This window comes from Oryx dammah, unplaced genomic scaffold (genome assembly GCF_014754425.2).
Source record: "Oryx dammah isolate SB20612 unplaced genomic scaffold, SCBI_Odam_1.1 HiC_scaffold_18, whole genome shotgun sequence".
Classification (NCBI taxonomy): Eukaryota; Metazoa; Chordata; class Mammalia; order Artiodactyla; family Bovidae; genus Oryx; species Oryx dammah.
In genome coordinates, this window is record NW_024070202.1 from 1766008 (window position 1) to 1784576 (window position 18569).

General features: G+C 38.9%; 1 non-coding gene across 1 annotated transcript; it reads right to left on the reverse strand.

Annotated features, from left to right (window-relative positions):
• Nucleotides 1-7330: 7330 nt before the first annotated feature.
• Nucleotides 7331-7403, reverse strand: TRNAY-AUA. Its single transcript has one exon. It is a non-coding gene; the product is annotated as a tRNA-Tyr (tRNA).
• Nucleotides 7404-18569: the final 11166 nt, after the last annotated feature.

The following is an 18569-nucleotide window of genomic DNA, read 5'->3' on the forward strand; positions in this document are numbered from 1 at the left end:
GAGTTCACTCAGACTCACGTCTATCGAGTCAGTGATGCCATCCAGCCATCTCATCCTCTGTCATAACCTTCTCCTCCTGTCGCAAATCCCTCCCAGCATCAGAGTCTTTTTCAGTGAGTCAATTCTTCACATGAGGTGGCCAAAGTACTGCAGTTTCAGCTTTAGCATCATTCCCTCCAAACAAATGCCAGGGCTGATCTCCTTCAGAATGGACTGGTTGGATCTCCTTGCAGTCCAAGGGACTCTCAAGAGTCTTCTCCAACACCACAGTTCAAAACCATCAATTCTTTGGTGCTCAGCTTTCTTCACAGCCCAACTCTCACATCCATACATGACCACTGGAAAAACCATAGCCTTGACTAGATGGACCTTGTTGGCAAAGTAATATCTCTTCTTTTCAATATGCTATCTAGTTTGGTCATAACTTTCCTTCCAAGGAGTAAGCGTCTTTTAAGTCCATGGCTGCAGTCACCATCTGCAGTGATTTTGGAGCCCCCCAAAATAAAATCTGACACTGTTTCCACTGTTTCCCCATCTATTTCCCATGAAGTGATGGGACCAGATGCCATGATCTTCGTTTTCTGAATGTTGAGCTTACACCAACTTTTTCACTCTCCACTTTCACTTTCATCAAGAGGCTTTCCTCTTCACTTTCTGCCATAAGGGTGGTGTCATTGTAGCAAGTCCTAAAACACAGCTGTCTGGTGACTCTTGTAAGTTGTCCATATGGCATCACTCTAGTTCAAGTGGGGTACAAGTGGACTCAACATCATTTCTCTTCCTCCTTTTCCAAATTGACTGATGATTATGGTCTTACACCTCTGTCAAATTGCCTAAGTTTGAATCCTTGCTTTACCACATTCTTGGCCATGTAACCTTGAACAATTTCATAATATGAAAAATCATAATACACATAGCATGTAATATAATAAAGATCACTTTGCTGTGAGGATGGAAAGGGATAAAGATGTAAACAAGCTGAAGAAAGAGATCCTGATACACAGGATGTTCTCACTAAGTGATAGATTTTAACTCTCCAGCTTGAACTGAACCTTCTTTTCCTCTCACATTAGAGATTAAAAGAGTTTCTGGTGTCTGGCAAGGTTATAAATCAAAGTCTATGTTCTGGTACATTTTTAGGGACATTGTATTAAAAGTGCTTTTTTAGATAACGTGGTAGATACATTTAACTTGTTATAGTACTGCGTAAATATTTTACAAAATGATTGTGTTATTTTAAATTCCTACTCCTATATAATCTACCCCCATGGATTCATTCAAGAGAAAAGAAAATATATGTGCATACAATGACCTATATGTGAAACTTCATGGCAGTTTTATATGTAATAGTCCTCCAAATAGTACAATACAGTTGTCTGTCAGCAGGCAACGGGGTCATTTTGAAATATATATACATATACATCAAATCATCATATCAGACACATTAAACTTACACAATGTTATATATTAAACATATCTCAGTGATATCAGTAAAAAAAAAAAGGAAAAAGATCATGGTTGAGGGGATAAACAATTTAACATACAGTCATAAAATGGAAAACTACTCAGCAATAAAAAGTTATGAGTATTGATACATGCAACAGCACTGATGAACCTCAAAATAATTGTGTTCATTGGAAGAAGATGAAAAGTTTATCCACTCTATGATTCCATTGATATAAGACTAAAAAATGTAAACTAATCTATTGTGAGAAAAAGCAGGTCTATAGTTGTTAGGTAAGTTCACATCCATTTCATGGGTATTGCATATGTTAAAACTTGTAAGATTGAATACTTCAAATATATAGTCAATTCCATCTCAGTAAAACTGGTAAAATCAATCAATAATTTTTTTTCAGGCAGCTGTGAACCAATTTGTAGTTGTGTGTATCTTTGACTTTAGGCAGTCTCCTCCAATCTTATGGTTTAATTACTATAAACATTCTGAACATTCCCTAATGTAAATTTCTGGACATTTTCAATAGTTCATCAATAAAATAGTCTCAGTTTTATCCCATCCTAAAAATTAAAATTTCCGCTAAATCTTCTAACGATTCCATATCTGTCTACAACTTCGCAATTTCAGTTGTGGTAATTCTATTCTACATAAAAAGTTTCATGCTCCTCACATATTCTTATCATTATTCAAACCTCAGTTTGTATCTCGTTTCCTCTGAAATACTAAAATAGTTCTTTTCAAAACTGTTTATACTTGTTTTCAAAATGAACAACAACTTGTATTTTTTTTTTTTTTACTTTTTATTTTATGTTGGAGTATGGCTGATTAACAATGTTATGATAGTTTCAAATAGAGAGCAAAGGGACTCTGTCAGCCTGCTGCATGACATTGAGCAGAGTTCCCTGTACAATACAGTAGGACCTTGTTGGTTATTCATTTTAAATATAACAGTGTGTACCTGTTGATACCAAACTCCCTAATTATTCCTTATTGCCGAATTTCTGTCCACCCTCTCCCTCACCCCCGGTAACATTAAGTTCACTTTCTAATCTATGCGACTGCTTCTATTTCACAAATAAGTTAATTTACATTATTTCTTCATAGATTTCACATATAAGAGATATCATATGATATTAGTCTTTCTCTGTCTAACTTCATTCAGTATGACAGTCTCTAAGTCCATTCTTGTTGCTGCAAATGGTGTTTTTTTTTTTTTCATTATTGTAGCTGAGAAATATGCCATCACATATATGTACCACATCTTCTTTATTCATTTCTCTATTGATGGACACTTAGGTTGTTTTCATCTCTTGGCTGTTGTGAATAGTCCATTGGGTGCATATATCCTTTCAGACCATATTTTTATCTAAAACTTACCTGTATTTAATGTCAAGGTACACTTCAAAAGTACATAAACTGAGAACTTCCAGATATACCAACTAGATTTCAAAGAGGCAGAAGAACCAGAGGTCAAATTGCCAGCACATTGGATCATGGACAAAGCAAGGGAATTCAAGAATAACATTTTCTTCTGCTTCATTGACTATGCTAAAGCCTTTGACTCTGGATCACAACAAACTGGAAAATTCTTAAAGAGAAAAGGCTATCAAGCCCCCTTACCTGTCTCCTGATAAACTCATATTCAAGTCAATAAGCAAAAATTAGAACTGTACATGGAGCAACTGGCTGGTTGCAAATTGTGAAAGGAGTACCACAAGGGTGTATATTGTCATCCTTCTTATGAAACTTCTATGCAGAGTACATCCTGCAAAATGCCAGACTTAATGAATCACAAGCTGGAATCTAGATTTACAGGAGTTATATCAACAACCTCAAACGTGTAGATGATACTAATCTACTGGCAGAAAGTGAAGAAAAACTAAAGAGCCTCTTAATGAGGGTGAAAAAGGAGACTGAAAAAGTTGGCTTGAAACTCAACATTAAAAAACAAACAAACTAAGATCATGAGATCAGGTCCCATCACTTGATGTCAAATACAAGGGAGAAAAGTGGAAATAGTGACAGGTTTTATTTACTTGAGCTCCAAAATCACTGTGGACAGTGAGTGATGCTTTTTCCAGTAGTTATGTACAGATGTGTGACTTGGATCATAAAGAAAGCTAAACGCTGAAGAATTGATGATTTTGAATTGTGGTGCTGAAGACTCAAGAGTCTCTTGGATTGTAAGATCAGATCAGTCAATCCCAAAGGAAATCAACCATGAATGTTTATTGGGAGACTGACACTGAAGCTGAAGCTCCAATACTTTGACCACCTGAGAGGAAGGACCAGTTCATTGGAAAAGACCATGATTCTGGGAAAGATTGAAGGCCAAAGGAAAAGGGGGTGGCAGAGGATGAGCTCTCTAGACAGGATCACCAAATCAATGGACATTAAATTGAGCAAACTCTGGGCAATAGTGGAGAACAGAGGAGCCTGATGTGTTTCAGTCCATGAGGTCATAAAGTAAGACCTGACTAAGAGATTGAACAATAGCAACGAATTTCAAGTGATGATTTTTCAGTTCCTTCCTAATTGATGTCTTACCAGTAGGTGAGGTTGCTGACTGCACTCTCCTTCTTGGAAAGCATCTTTTTATGGTTTGTTTGTTTATTTGTTTGTTTGACTTTACTTTCTCATTGTCTTCCCCATCTCACTGGATCCATATTTTTCCCCACCCTCTATGTCAGGCTCTTCTTCATACAACTTAAATTTGAATGTTTCTCAAGTTCTTGTCTAGGTCCTATTCTTGATTTGGCAAACCCATTATCTACCTCATTCATTCCTGTGTACAAATGTTCATTCATTAATATGCCTATGCATAACAAATCTATATCCAAGAAAATTTTTGAGTTTGGACATATAGTGCAATTTTGTCCTGGGCAGCTCTCCTGAGGTATTTCATTCTGAACCAAACTTGAGTCCTCTTACCTGTACATAGTAAAGCTAATCTAATGACAAGTGGTTGTGGTGAAGGAAAGTGCAGCATCTATTGCAGGTGCCAAGAAAGGTGTCCAGGGCAGCTAGTGCTCAAGATTCAAACTTGCAAATGAGTTTCAGGGAAAAAAAAAAAAAATATATATATATATATATATATCGTTAAAGCCCAGGTCATGTATGGATGTGAGAACTGGACCATAAAGAAAGCTGAGCATCAAAGAATCAATGTTTCGGAACTGTGGTGTTGGAGAAGACTCTTGAGAGGCCCTTGGACTGTAAGGTGATCCAACCAATCCATCCTAAGGAAAATCAATTATGAATATTCATTGGAAGGACTGATGCTGAAGCTCTAATACTTTGGCCACCTGATGCAAAGAAATGACTCATTGGAAAAGAGCTTGATATTAGGAAAGGTTGAAGGCGGGAGAATAAGGGATGGCAGAGGATGAGATGGTTGGAAGGCATCAACAACTCAATGGACATCAGTTTGAGCAAACTCCAGGAGTGGATGATGGACTGGGAAGCCTGGCATGCTGCGCTCCATGGGGTTTCAGATTTGTACACAATCGAGCAACTGAACCAAAATGAAAGGCCAGGTGAAGGAGAAGATCATAGAGTGTGATCACCTTGTATACTGTTTTCTGATTGGTTGGTGGTGAGGTAACAGGGCAGTGTCACTTTATCAATCCTCAGCCTCCAATAGACCTATGGACTATGTGGTCACAGTCATCAGCTTAATTTCTTCCTTTTCATGGTTGTTTTAACATCTGCAAAATAACTTAGGAAATGTACATCAGATATTATTATCTAGGTTCTTCTTAGAGTAGCTAAAATAGTAGATAAGTTAGATGGTTCTGCCCTGGGAGGGCCCCATATAGCTCTGCTCAGTTACAAGTCATACTTTGAAGTCAGTAAGTCCATTAACCTACTCATCCCTCCTTGCTTCCTAAAAGTGTTTCCTTTACAAGGGACAGTTCCACCATCTGACCTTTCTGCATCCTCTTCCATAACCCCACAATCACCAAGTTCTGCCATTTTCAGTTCAGTTCAATTCAGTTGCTCACTCCTGTCCTACTCTGCAACCCCATGGAATGCAGCATGCCAGACCTCCCTGTCCATCACCAACTCCCAGAGCTCACCCAAACTCATGTCCATTGAGTCGGTGATGCCATCCAAACATCCCATCCTCTGTTGTCCCCTTCTCCTCTTGCTTTCAATCTTTCCCAGAATCAGGGTCTTTTCAAATGGGTCAGCTCTTCACATCAGGTGGCCAAAGTGTTGGAGTTTCAGTTTCAACATCAGTCCTTCCAATGAACACTCAGGACTGATCTCCTTTAGGATGGATTGGTTGGATCTCCTTGCAGTCCAAGGGACTTTCAAAAGTCTTCTCCAGCACCACAGTTCAAAAGCATCAAATCTTCAGCGCTCAGCTTTCTTCACAGTCCAACTCTCACATCCATACATGACCACTGGAAAAACCATAGCCTTGATTAGATGGACCTTTGTTGGCAAAGTAATGACTGCTTTTTAATATGCTGTCTAGGTTGGTCATAGCTTTTCTTCTAAGGAGCAAGTGTCTTTTAATTTCATGGCTGCAGTCACCATCTTCAGTGATTTTGGAGCCCTCCAAAAATAAAGTCAGCAACTGTTTCCACTGTTTCCCCATCTACTTGCCATGAAGTGATGGGACCAGATGCCATGATCTAAGTTTTCTGAATCTTGAGCTTTACGTCAACTTTTTCACTCTCCTCTTTCACTTTCGTCAAGAACTTTAGCTCTTCACTTTCTGCCATAAGGATGGTGTCATCTGCATATCTGAGGTTATTGATATTTCTCCCAGCAATCTTGATTCCAGCTTGTGTTTCATCCAGCCCAGTGTTTCTCATGATGTACTCTGCACGTAAGTTAAATAAGCAGGGTGACAATATACAGCCTTAATGTATTCTTTTTCCTATTTGGAACCAGTCTGTTTTTCCATGTCCAGTTCTAACTGTTGCTTCCTGACCTGAATACAGATTTCTCAAGAAGCAGGTCAGGTGGTCTGGAATTCCCATCTCTTTGAAAAGTCTCCACAGCTTATTGTGATCCACACAGTCAAAGGCTTTGGCATAGTCAATAAAGCAGAAATAGATGTTTCCCGCTGACCAGCTAAGTATTTCTCAAATCTGAATTTTTTCCCTCTTTATATCTGTATCTGCAACTCAAGTCTGGCTTACCACAATCTTCTTATTATTTATTGCAAGGTCTTCATCATCAGAGTTTTACCTCTGTTTTTTCCCCTTCCAGTAGGTAATCCATATGGTAGTCAAAGTGATTCTTTAAAATGTAACCACATTTAACATTGCCATCCCTTTCCTGAAAACATTCAGCTCCTCTGCACTTGTCTTTAGGTTAAAAAGGAAGTCACACTCACTGCAAGGTTCTTATGAAAGATTCTTCTATTCAATTAATACAACTCATAATGTACTGTCCTCAAAAGATTCTGTTCTGCTCTGGGGCTCATCATACCCTTGTCTCCCCTGGGAAAACCATTTCTATGTACTGTCTAGCTTATGGTTGGTTTGGTTTTCCACCTACTCTCACTTGCTGTGGCAGGTCTTCTCCAACTCTTTAGGAAGAGATTCTATCTCAGTATTAACTCTTACACTGAAGCTTGAACTTTCCCTTACATAGTACAGAGTAAGATTTAATATCAATCCTGTTTAATTATTAATCTATTCTGAGAGATTCTATGAGTGAGGAGGGGCAAGATCGCATATCTCTTTCTCATTCTTGAATCTCCACTGCTGAGCCCAGAACTTGCATTTAGTATCGTTCAGTCGTGTCCAACTCTTTGCGACCGCATGGACTGTAGCCCACCAGTCTCCTCCATCCATGGGATTTTCCAGGCAATAATATTGGAGTAGGTTGTCATTTCCTTTTCCAGGGGATCTTCCCAACCCAGGGATCGAACCTGGGTCTCCTGCATTATAGGCAGATGCTTTACCATCTGAGCCACCAGGAAAGTCCAGTAGAGGCTTAAATACTGTTAATTAAATTAACAAATTAATTTAAAAACGTTTTTCTTTTTTTTTTTTTTTAGTTTTCTCATTTCGCTGCCTTAAAAATCTATTAAGACTAATACATATATAATAATAGTAGTGGGAGTCAGAGCATGAAATTTTGGCATTTAAAACATTAGGAATATGTAGTCCCATCGATGACAGCATTCTGAAGCTGAGTTTATCTGAAAAAATGATACATCATTGATAAATGTGATGAAAAGCCAGGATATTTTCACTGGGAAGTGAGAGTAAATTGTCACAGTATTTTAATGGGTAGCTTGACATTATCTGTGAATTTATAAAATGGACCTAGCCTTAAATTTGGAGAAGGCAATGGCAACCCACTCCAGTACTCTTGCCTGGAAAATCTCATAGATGGAGGAGCCTGGTAGGCTTCAGTCCATGGGGTCGCTGAGTCAGACATGACTGAGCAACTTCACTTTCACTTTTCACTTTCATGCGTTGGAGAAGGAAATGGCAACCCACTCCAGTGTTCTTGCCTGGAGAATCCCAAGGACGGGGGAGCCTGGTGGGCTGCCGTCTCTGGGGTTGCACAGAGTCGGACACGACTGACGTGACTTAGCAGCAGCAGCCTTAAATTAATTTCATACAAGTAAATATTTTCATACATTTCAAATATATAACTTAAAGGATATTGTTAACAGTATTTGAAATTTTGAAAAAAGATAAAAATATAGTTTTATTAAAAGCATATTCCATTCATACAGTGAATAAAGTGACACTATGAAAAGTGTAGAACAATATGCTTTTATAAGAAAAGGTATCTACAATATTTTATTAAGTACAAAAGCAATTTTCAGTACATGGTATTTTGCTATGAGACTGATTTGCAAATAAATTATACATAATAATGAAACTTGTCACCATGTCTCTCATCTCTACTCTTACCAGTAAGTGCTCAAAGTGTAAAAAATATCTTATCTTGTCACCTCCCCTCTTACAATGCTGAAATGACTTCTCCTTTTTCAGATAATGAAGATAATACTTGTCATAATCTGCACTTCCCTATGTAATCTGGCTCCCACCCAGCCTTCCAGATTCATTACAAAACGGAACTCCTCTTTTGTCTGCACTTTGACAGTCCAAACTGTTCTTTCTATCTGCCTTGTCTCTACTACCCCACTGTTATCCCAAGCAGGGGTCAGAATCTACCCTTCACTCTCAGGGCTCAGGCAAGTTTCCATCTTCAACACACAAGTAAATAAATAATGAAATGCCTTATTCCTCAGATTACATTGCAGCACCACCTTCACACTTTCATAGAGGACTAATCTCTTGCTATAGTCTTTATGACCATGTTGTATGGTAACCTATAATGGAAAAGAATCTGAATATATATATGCCTGAATCACTTTACAGCACAGTTGAAACTAGCATAACATTGTAAATCAACTATTTTTCAATTAAGAGAAAATGAAAAAGCAAAACAAAAAACCAACCCAACAAGCAGAAAACAGTGTGTAATTACTTGATAGTATCTGGCAGCTTCATAGGACTATAAACATTCTGAGGAGAAAAATCTCATGCCTGTCACCGTCCATCATTTATCACTAAAACCAGAGAACAGGGTCTGGCACATTCACAATAAGGACAAAATCAATATTCGGTTGAGCAAGAGTTATATTTGTATGACGATTTATTTACCAATCATATGAGTGTTTTTCTTTGAAGGGTCAGTTTGTGGAGGTTCTTACTTTTTTTGTCTATAGTACAGTACACATTTTGACTTTTTACAATGAACTTGTATTTACTTTTACTATTAGAAAATTAAAAATACAAGAAAGACTTGGTTTTCATATAAATTTCCTGACAAACTGCAGACTCCATGATTGTAAGGATTTCTACTATTAGGAATGGAGTGTCTCTCAGAGAGGTGCAGCTGGGATAAATGAACTAGGCTCACTATGCCTTTCCTGTGTGTTCTGTAATATAGTATTTCAGCCAACAGATGAGGGATGTCTGACTTATATTTCTTCAGCAAATCTAGGATAAATTCTAGCAGCTTCACTGCCAATATGTATAGTTACAGCAATCCTCATGGTGAACCAAAAATGATAAAATTAAAATATAAGCTCATCTCACCTCTTGATTTCTCTATTTAATTCATTGATTTAATGTTATCCTTTTTATATGTGTATGTAATATTATGTTTATGTTTCTCATTGAAAATAACCAATCTGTACTTTCTATTTTTCTGAATATAGCTTATAAAGTTGTGTCTCAAAAGGAAAATGTAAGGCAAATGTTAGGAACTGTTGCTTAGGGCAATTTAAAATTATTGGCATGCAACTGATTTGCAAATAAGTCTTTATAAGTGTTCATCCAGAATCTCAGTGGCTTGATGTAGTTCTCTCTAAATTGCCTATTTGCAGCAGATAAACATTGGAAATTGAAAGAGAGGCACACTTAGGTGGTGTAGATACACCCCTGGGATACTTGCAGTCTCGTAGAGATGATTGAACAAAAGAAGATGTAGTAGGCAGACTTTACAATTGCTGAAACACTAAAGCTAATTTCAAAGCATTTATGTTTGCAAGGAAACCATCCTTGCAGTCTTTTTAAACGTCTACCCTTGAATAAGTTTAAATTACTAAAATCCCATTTACCACTAAAGAGAAGCAAAAAGGTGGTTAAGTTCTGGTTCAAATTATGTGTCAGTTGCTTAAACATTCCTGACTCATATTGATTCCTGACTTGCACTGATGCCATATTAATCTGGTGTGTGTGTGTGTGTGTGTGTGTGTGTGTGTGTGTAAAATGACTGATGTACAGTTTACATAAAGAACTGTTCTCTCAGTTGTGTCCGATTCTTTGGGGCCGCATGGACTGCAGCCCACCAGGCTCCTTCGTCCATGGGATTCTCCAGGCAAGAATACTGGAGTGGGTTGTCATTTCCTTCTCCAGGGAATCTTCTCGACCCAGGGATCGAACCCAGGTCTCCCACATTGCAGGCATATGCTTTAACATCTAAGCCACCAGGGAAGCCATAGGATCTAAAGAGCATTACTAAATACCATAAGAGAAAGAGACATGGGCTGTCATTCAGGGAAAGATGCATGTGTTTAAGGATGAAGGGGAGGAAACAGATCCTAGGAAGACAGAAGAAAGAGGGAAAGTTCTGACTAACTGGACAGGAGTGGGAGGGGGGCTGCGTTGTTTCCAGACAAACCACCTCAGGAGACTTGCAGCAGAAGCTTTCAGGACAAAATTAAAGGCTCCAAACATAGGCTTATCAATTCAGAATAAAACATAAAACAGAGGAAAAGAAAAGAGGAATATTTTGAGCTTTGGGGGCCAATGAGGCAGAAGGACAATACCATCTGACTCTGGCGTTCCTCTGGAGGAAAGCTGAACAGTTATTTAATTCCTGGTTAAATTATTTCTCAGTTGTTTATAAAGGCAAGTAACTAAGATTTTAGAGATGCCTCGTGTAACCTTATAACATGTTGTTGATATGTATAATCATTGATAGGTTTCCCAGATAGTTCCAGTAGTAAAGAATTTGACTGCCAAGGCAGGAAACATAAGAGACACAGTTTTGACCCCTGGATCAAGAAGATCCTCTGGAGAAGGAATTGACAACCACTCCAGTATTCTTGCCTGGGGAATCCCAGTGGGGTGGGATGTGGCGAGTGGAGGGTGTGTATGTCACAAAGAGATGGACATGACTCAAGAAAATTAGCATGCAAGTACACATAATCACTGATGGCCTGATTTCCTCTTGGCTGCATTGGCCTTTTCCAGGAACTAAACCCAACATATCCTTGCTGTAATAAAGGGATCCAGGCGTGAGAGCATCTGGCTGCAGTTGTTGCTAAAATCTGAACCCCTGCCATCAGCTGTGACTTTCATATGCATGTCTTGTGACATATATGTAAGCACACTGGGGACAATTCTGAGGATGACTGTGCATGATGGGATTTATGTAAGCATAAATTTAAGTAGATTTAATTAATTTAATTAATTCAAGCATAGATTTAAGTAGTTGGTGCCTCAGAAATATGTGCTACTTAGCTGTCCCCCTCATCCACCTTCCTGTATATTTTTAGCTCACATGCGCACTTCTCAATTTGTCTCTAAAATGTTTCACAAACCAGATGCTCACCTACTCTCAGTAGATTTCATATTTTGTGGGTTTTATCCATCCCTCTTTATTCACTTTTTCTTTATAAGTGAAGTGATTAATCTTAACTGACATAGTAAATACATAACACATGTGACATTGTGAATTAGGAAAGAAGAATGTGAGTAGAAAATGATCCAGGAGAAAAAGGATATTCTGGACACCCATGTCTGTATGCTTATGGATGCTTCTGAACACAGAATCTGCAGTGCAACCAACAGCTGTGGCCAGAATTAAATGGACTGTGGGCAGCACTTGAACCAGCACACACATCCCTGGGGTGATCAGTGCCCTGTGAGATGAAATGTGGAACTGATATAAAAACTCTGTCAGCTGCAGTGCTCACTCTTTGGGTCAAATTAATTTTAATTGAGTTTAAATTTGAGACTTATAAAGATCCAGAAAACAGCTTAGAGATTGTTTAGAGATCAACATGTCACTAAAAAATTGCATGAGGTGTATATAACCATGAAAAAAACAAGAACAAAAATGCATTTTTCCATCCTCAGTAAGAACAGGAGAGAGTAAAAGAAGTAGAAAGTATAGGCGGAGAAAGTTGTTAAGAGTAAAGAGTGCAGAACCACTGTAGAGAAGAAAGAAATTAACAATGAAAGCAAAGTGTGCCTCCTAACCTGAGTGGATGCTGTATTTTGAATACTAGTTCTTTTAGTGGTCTATTTCTGTGCTGTCAGTGTTATTTTTTTGTGGTCTGTTGTGTTTTATTATTATTATTATTTTGATGTAAATAGATTTTTAGTTCAAGCAGAGCAACAACATAGAGAAGATAGATACTCTTTTTCGTAAAAGAGTTCTTTGAAGAGCTGTCCTTTCTTGAGCAAAAATTAAGACAAAGAGAGTTCTGTTATCCCAGTCTAAACTGTAGTAAGACTATTTTATGAAGCTAAATTAGCAAAGGTGCTTCTTCCCTTGGAAATCAGTGTGGAGCCCTAGGAAGTCAGAGACTTGTGAACCTCGAACTCCAAATAGGTGTTTATCAAGAGATCAAGGCTAGGAAACTTGTGTTCAAGCTATGTGGTCGGAGTTCAGGATTTACATACACGTAACTGATGCTGAGGCTCCTCCAGATCTGCCAGTGATGGAAAGACGATTGTATTTGGGAAGAGTTAGGGGCACAGACCATCAATCGAAGAGCATCCATGTGGAGAGGGAGGAAGCAGTGGAGGCTGTGGGATCCAGTGCTGGATAGCACTGCTGCTTGGGCAGGTGTCAGGACCAGAAACAGTACCTAGTGGTAAATAAAATTTAAATCACAAAGGATCAATCTTCAAAAAATATCAACAAGCAGCAAAGTTTTGAATCACTAAAACATACCTTTACCTTTTGGCTTTTGATGACTGTCATCTTCCTTGCTGCTGCTAAGTCGCTTCAGTCGTGTCCGACTCTGTGCATCTTCCTTGAGAATGAGTCAGTTCTTAGGATCACTGGATAACTTATAGGACATGTATCACTACTAAAGTATCGGGCTTCCTGCTAGTATATCATATGTGAAGGCTAAAGTAATTAAATGAAGACATAAAATAAATGAAATAAAATTTCCATGCTAAATTCATGAAGCAAATCATAACACTTTCACTTTTAATAAGTGCTAATCATCTGTGATAATATGAGCTTATCTAAAAGTAATGCCTTGAATCTGGAAGATGCCACCACAGGCCATGAAGATACAGATAGTATGGATGGCACAAATCTCAAAGAATGAAATAGTGGTGAGATAGGAGCCTGAGGTCTGAAAGAAGGGGAATGGGGAGAAGGATGGAACACCCACTAAAATATGACCATTTCCCTTTACAGTGGTCTGTGGTCCCTGGCACTAGGATCCTTGCAAGCTCTGAGGAGCACTTGTGTGTAGTCATTCTTGCCACTAAAACAAACACTTCAGTGCCAACTGTGTGGGTCAGTACTCCTTTCGTTGGTTTCGTGATTCTCAGGAGGGATATTCATTAGAGAGACAATGCTTTATTTCCCCCCTCTTCCTCCCCGCACATTCACTCCAGGAGGAAGAATTTGTCTTTCCCCTTCAGTCCCTTCTCCTTTGGAAGAAGAAATGCAGTTTTGTTTTCAAAGGTTGTCCATTTCAATGTCTTGTCAATCCAGGGTGATGTTAAGGTCTGGGACATCAGGATGAACATTTAGAAGAAAAATTGGGCTGTTATCAATTTACCATTTCAACATTTGCCCTGCCACCATGGATAGAATTCTGTAAGCATCACCCCTTTACGATGAACATAATGCTAATTCTGGGAGCAGAGGGCACTTTGCTGTTTGAGGTCAGAGTGTTTGGAGAAGGCCAGTGGAACCAGAATGCTCAGTGAATTTTCAGCCTCCACCTGGCCTGATAGGTTTTCCCTGCTGGCTCAGACGGCAAAGCGTCTATCTGCAATGTGGGAAACCTGGGTTCAATCCCTGGGTCAGGATGATTCCCTGGAGAAGGAAATGGCAATCCACTCCATTACTATTGCCTGGAAAATTCCATGGACAGAGGAGCCTGGTAGGCTACAGTCCATGGGGTCGTAAAGAGTCAGACACGACTGAGCGACTTCACGTCACCTAGCCTGACAATGACCTTCCTGCAGCCTCACTACATGGAAGCCAGGACCCTGAATGTCCCTGACTGCACTGCTACATCCCAGCTGCTGTGTCCTATATGGCTCAACTCTCCAAGCCCATGTCATGGCCTGCCCGTGACCTGGGTGTGGGCCCTGTACTCTGAGGGTTGCATTTCCACTGCTCAGTGACTTGCAGACCAGGTCCAGTCTGGGCAAATCTGCATACTCCCTACTGCCCAGGAGCTCAGCACACTTTCCCCAATAAACCTTGGGATATGTCTTCTCTCCAGGTTTGTCCGACCTGGCTAGTCACCTTCAGCCCAAGAGAACACATGGTTCCCTTATACCCTATCATCATTTTTGTATTATTATCAGCCTTTAACAGTTCTTTACATTAATTGTGTCCTATCCAGTATGCGGACAAGACAAATACAAAGTCGGATTGGAATTCTTTAAGAAAAATAGTTGTTGATTGCCACTATTGGCCAGGAATGACTAGGAGGACATCTGTTCTGTGTGGGACTCTGACTTTGAAACTTTAGGGCTCTTGTGCTTTTGGAATCAGCAGGTCCTGCCGTTCATGGCAGCTTTGTCAAAATGTGAGTGGCAGGGGTGTGGGGCTGAGGATCCCTCTGTCAGAAGACAGTGGCTCTAGGACACAGATGACTGCAAGCTGAACTTGAACCATGGAAGGGCAGCCTGGCTTCACACTGCAAGCAAGTATGAGATAGGATATTATGTAGAGCTCTTTAGACATCAATGTATAAAGCAACATTTTATGTTTTTACAATCCAGTGCCACTGGATTTTCCATCCACTGCCCAGTAATCTTAGGTTGTACCTTCAGCCTATTATAGCAGTGGTCCCTAACCTTTTTGGTACCAGGAACCAGTTTGCTGGCAGAAAATTGTTCCATGGACTGGAGGTGAGGGGATGGTTTGTGGTGATTCAAGCATATTACATTTATTGTACAATTTATCTCTATTATTATTATTATATAAGCTCCACCTCCACTTCTACCTATCAGATCATCAGGTATTAGATCCTGAAGGTTGGGGACCCCTGTATTACAGCATAGAAACAGGTAAGTGCCCCCAGACAAGCCATATTCAGAATTAAGGGGGAAAGGAAGAGGGCTCACCTGTATTCCTTTAGATGCTATTTTATTTATTTATTGAGATAATTTTTAAATGTTTTCTCTAGTATAAGCAGGATATTAAAATGCTTGTATGTATCATACAAATTCAAAATACCATGTAAATAAAATTTCACATGACACATGAAATTACTACCAAAATTTAGTATGGTGAACAATCATATGGATTTCCCTAATACCAATTTCTGAGAATCAAGAATGTCAGAGCTTTAAGAATACTGAAATGTTACCTAATCAAAACCCTTTGCTTGACAGAGGAAGAGAGGAGACTCTAATGAGAAAAATATATATTAGAGAAAAAGTATTACAAAGCATCATTTTCCCTCCCAGGCATACAAGTTTCAATGAACCACAGTAACACATATATATATACACACACACACACACACATATATCTTGATTTGCAATTTTGTGTTTCATTTTTGTTATACGGCAAAGTTGTTCAGATGCTGTTTAGCTGTGACAGTGATCTGTGGCAGCCCCAGGGATGGTGTTCAGAGAACAGATCCTGCTCTCGGCTCCCACTTTAGGAATGGGTGCTGATGCATTTCCCAGTGTGGGTGTGTGAGGTCAATGTTGTGAATACTTTTAACTCTAGAATCTAAGAAGTGGGTCTCATTGAAAAATGTGTAAACTCTATGCTTTAAAATAACATTTTTTAAGGGGGATTTATTTTTTATTTTCCAAGTTTGATCTTGAAGTCTTTAACACATGGAATAAACTGCAAACTAATTTATAGACAGGTTTGAAAGCAAGGATGTCAAAGATTTTCCTTTTTTGAAAAAAAGTTCTTATATTAAATTTAACTAGAGATTTTATTTGGATTCACTAGTTTTCCTTTTTTTTTTTTCCTATTTAGCACCCTATCCAGGAGTGAACCCATGTCCTTCCTCTCTGCTAGGTAGTGATAGTCTCTGAACATTCCATGACACACACAGTCGAGAATTCTGCTTAAATATTTTGTAGAATGTTCCTTAACTGGAATTTGCATGATGGTTTCCAAGATTAGACTAAAGCTATGTTTTTTTGAGGGGAAGAATTCTACTAAGGTATGCGCCCTTCTCACCCTATCTTATCTGGTGTATAGGGCATTAACTTTTATCCCTTGGTTAAGGTGGAGTCTTTTAGATTTCTCCACTGTAAAGTAACTATTCTCATTCTACATTCTTTTAGATGTAAATCACTAAGTCTTTCACTCAAGGAATTTATGACAATATAATAAAACCACCCTAGTAATTTATATATATACATATATATTTATATTATATTACTTCTAGGATATGAAAATATTCTGTTTCTCTTTAAAATTTTGTTCTTTGTTTTGGCATTCATTCATGGATCCGGCCCGCAAAAATTATTGCTATGCAGTTACAATGGTGACTTTTCTATTCCCCTTACTTTTCTATATTGATTACTTGGAATTTTCTGTAAGAATTTTGTCCCTAACTTCCATTTATTCATATATTTAATAATTTATTTATATTAATATGGAATCAAGAATACTTCTTTTATCCTCTGGTACATAAAACCTATCATTCTTTCTTTTTGGGACAGGTGTTGCAGCTTTGGGTCATTGGAAGCTCTTTCACATGGGCTCCTGTGACCTTTTGACAAGCCCCTATCTTCTCACTATTTTCAAAGCATTTCATTATTTTCTGACACTTCAAGATGATCTACTTCATCTTGTGGTCTTCCCTTGTGGCTCAGCTGGTAAAGAATCTGCCTGCAATGTGGAAGACCTAGGGTCAATCCCTGGGTTGAGAAGATCCCCTGGCAAAGGGAAAGGCTACCCACTCCAGTATTCTGGCTTGGAGAATTCCATGGACTACAGTCCAGGGGGTTGCAAAGATCGGACATGACTGAGCAGCTTTCGCTTTCACTTTTTCATCAATCATTTATGAAGGGAGCTCTGGTTTCTTTGGTTAGAAGGATTCAATCAATACAGGCTCTGGTTATGCTCCTTGCTGATGTAAGGCATTGTTTCTAGGTCCTCCCAGTAGAAGACCTAGCAATTATTCCTGTAAGCTAAAGCATGCACACACAACACGCAGGACTGTAATATCTTGTCTAGCTATCTACTTACCTACTTACTTTCTTATCATCTGTCTACCTACATTTCTGCATTTTAACTCTCCATCTCTCCATTAAAATGAAATGAATTTATACTGATGGGATTCTCAGGTGGCTTAGTGTTAAAGAATCTGTCTGCCAGTGGAGGAAATGCAAGAGATGCAGGCTTATTCAATCAGTTGGGAAGATCCTCTGGAGGAAGAAATGGCAACCCACTTCAGTATTCTTGCCTGAAAAATCCCATGGATAGAGAAGTCTTGTGGACTGCAGTCTATAAGGTCACAAAGTGTTGGACACAGCTGAGCATGCACTCACTCTCCTATACTGATATCTCCTGCTCTAATCTAGCATCACAAGGCTTACCCTACCTGCACTCTTGTGTCTTTGACAGTGAGAAACCTGGTTTTCCATTAACCATGATCTATTTACTTATTTGCATAACCCTTAAATACAGATTGAGTAGTTTCAGGACTGCTTACTGATGTCTTTGAGAAAAACACATCTGCCTGTTAGAGTAAGGCCATCTTTGGCCTTCAAGCATTCAACTTCAATTTCATGTAGTCCATGAAACACTGCTTTCTAGAGTTATTTAGATAACTCCTTTTCTTCCACTACCTACAGTGAGGTTCTGTCCTACATTTGTAATATACTTGACTTATCTGTCAGGGTCTATTTTATATCCTGGAATCCCCCAGTCTTCTGATAGATGATTTAAATTTACCTACAATTAGGTTCACTCTTTGTCAAACTCATGCATGGAAAAACCAATGTATAAATCAATAAGACCATATGGGAGAGTTTCTTCAACATAAATATCCCTAACAATAAATACTGGAGATACCATCAGGTCAGTTCAGTTCAGTCCCTCAGTCATGTCTGACTCTGTGATCTCATGGACTGCAGCATGCCAGGCTTCCCTGTCCATCACCAACTCCTGGAGCTTGCTCAAACTCATGTCTGTTGAGTCAGTGATGCCATCCAACTATCTTATCCTCTGTCATCCCCTTCTCTTCTTGCCTTCAATCTTTGCCAGCATCAGGGTCTTTTCTAATGAGTCAGTTCTTCACATCAGGTGGCAAAGTACTGGAGCTTCAGCTTCAGCATCAGTACTTCCAATGCATATTCAGGACTGATTTCCTTTATGATGGACTGGTTTGATCTCCTGGCAGTCCAAGGGACTCACGAGAGTC